Consider the following 2,876-nt stretch of genomic DNA (forward strand, 5'->3'; position numbering starts at 1 on the left):
CGGTGGCGAGGCTTCGTCCGGTGATCCGCCTCACCTTTGAAATTCTTGCCTTTCTTTCTTATGGGATGCCTGCTCGGAAGAAATCGACGATGTCCCAGGTACACATTCTTCTTACAATTAGCCAAATATATACTGTCGGTATCGTCCAAACAGTGCGTGCATGCGCGGTATCCCTTGTTTGTTTGTCCTGAAAGGTTACTAAGAGCAGGCCAATCATTGATGGTCACGAACAGCAACGCCTTTAGGTCAAATTCTTCCCCCATGTGCTCATCCCACGCACGTACACCTGTTCCATTCCACAGTTGTAAGAGTTCTTCAACTAATGGCCTTAGGTACACATCAATATCGTTGCCGGGTTGCTTAGGGCCTTAGATGAGCACTGGCATCATAATGAACTTCTGCTTCATGCACAACCAAGGAGGAAGGTTATACAAACATAGAGTCACAGGCCAGGTGCTATGGTTGCTGCTCTGCTCCCCAAAAGGATTAATGCCATCTGCGCTTAGACCAAACCATACGTTCCTTGCGTCATCTGCAAACTCCTTCCCGTACTTTCTTTCGATTTTTCTCCACTGCGACCCGTCAGTGGGTACTCTCAACTTTCCATCTTTCTTACGGTCTTCTCTGTGCCATCGCATCGCCTTGGCATGCTCTTTGTTTTGGAACAAACGTTTCAACCGTGGTATTATAGGAGCATACCACATCACCTTGGCAGGAATCTTCTTCCTAGGGCGCTCGCCCTCGACATCACCAGGGTCATCACAGCTGATCTTATAGCACAATGCACTGCATACTGGGCAAGCGTTCAAATCCTCGTACTCACCGCGGTAGAGGATGCAATCATTAGGGCATGCATGTATCTTCTGCACCTCTAACCCTAGAGGGCAGACAACCTTCTTTCCTTCGTACATACTCTCGGGCAATTCGTTGTCCTTTGGAAGCATATTCTTTATCATTACCAGCAACTTTCCAAATCCCTTGTCAGATACACCATTCTCTGGCTTCCATTGTAGCAATTCCAGTGTGGTGCCCAGTTTTTTCTTGTCACCTACGCAATTCGGGTACAACAATTTTTTGTGATCCTCTAACATGCGCTGCAACTTCTTCTTCTCCAAATCACTTGCGCAGTTTCTCTTTGCATCGGCAATGGCCCGACCTAGATCATCAACGGGCTCATCCGATGCCTCTTCTTCAGCTTCTTCCTGCATTGCCGGCTCAGCTTCTTCCCGCATTACTGGCTCAGCTTCTTCCCTCATTGTTGTATCATCTTATTCAGGGAACCCATGGCCAGGATAGCTGTCGTCGTCCTCTTCTTCTTCATTGTCTTCCATCATAACCCCTCTTTCTCCATGCTTGGTCCAAACATTATAGTGGGGCATGAAACCGGACTCAAACGGGTGGACGTGAATGGTTCTTGACGTAGAGTAATTGTGACCATTCTTACAGCCAGCACATGGACAAGGCATAAAACCATCCGCCCGCTTGTTTGCCTCAGCCGCAAGCAGAAAATTACGCACGCCATTAATGAACTCGGGAGAGCATCGGTCATCGTACATCCATTGCCGGCTCATCTTCAATACACAGCACCGAAAACACCAAATTAATACAGTACATAAAGTTCATACATAAAGATCATACAACACTTAAATGCAACAAACAAATAACTCTCTAGCTAAAGAATTTAAATGCAACAACAAATGCGATCAAGATCGCAACTAAGGTAACAATTGATCCAACAACATAATGATACCAAGCTTCACTATGAATGACATATTTTCTAATCTTTCTAATCTTCAAGCACATTTTCTCCATGTTAATCTTGTGATCATCGACGACATCGGCAACATGCAACTCCAATTCCATCTTCTCCCCCTCAATTCTTTTCAATTTTTCCTTCAAATCCTCGTTTTCTCTTTCAACTAAATTTAACCTCTCGACAATAGGGTTGGTTGGAATTTCCGGTTGAACTACCTCCTACATACAAATATCTATGTCAACTTGATGGGCATAATTTGTCATAAACACGAAATGCAATGAATAGTTTTAAAAGAGAATATACCACATCCGAATCATAACCCGGACGAGGGCCGATGGGGATGGATATCAAAACCATGGCACTATGTATAAGAAACAACGTATGGGTAAGATAATTATACGAGTAACTATATATCCAAATCACACAAACATCAATTTTTTATATAAAACTTCATGAACAAGAGGCTCACCACAAGGTGGTGCCGACGACGGGACGTTGCGAGCGATCGACGGTGGTTACGACGGAGATTTAGAAGGTACTAAGTAAACCACACCTACATATGCAAACTAAGTGTTATTTTTGACCTCAAATTGCATATAAATCAAATACTAGCACATATATATAATTCCTCCCAAATTACTAAACTCAAAAATCAATCACTATATAAAGCATTACACGAGCTAATCACTATATAAAGCCGGCTAGCCGTTGGAACCGGCACTAATGCACACATTAGTGCCGGCTCAAATTCAAACCGGCACTAATGTGCTTCACATTTGACCCTTTTTCTACTAGTGGAAGCCTGTAGAAGCGAGTGTAGTCGCCGCCGTCGCCATCATCGTCGTTGTCGTCGCGTGCCTCACCTGTGCCGCCGACGTCCCTGCTGCAACCCTGGCCAGGGTCGCTGACGCGCGGTGGGGCGCTGGACGGCCCGACCTCGTCCTCCTGGTCGCTGTCGAGGACGATGACGCCGCCCTCCTCGCGCCCGCGGCGTCGGGCCTGGAGCTCCGCGTACGCCCAGCGCTGGCGGCGCACCTGCTCCCGGATGTAGTCCTCCTTCGCCCACTTGAGGGCGGACTCGTCGTCGGGGGCCGCCATCTCAACGTGCTCCGGCTTCACC

The sequence above is a fragment of the Triticum urartu genome, chromosome 2A, assembly GCF_056163025.1.
Source record: "Triticum urartu cultivar PI428250 chromosome 2A, HENAU_Tu73, whole genome shotgun sequence".
Classification (NCBI taxonomy): Eukaryota; Viridiplantae; Streptophyta; class Magnoliopsida; order Poales; family Poaceae; genus Triticum; species Triticum urartu.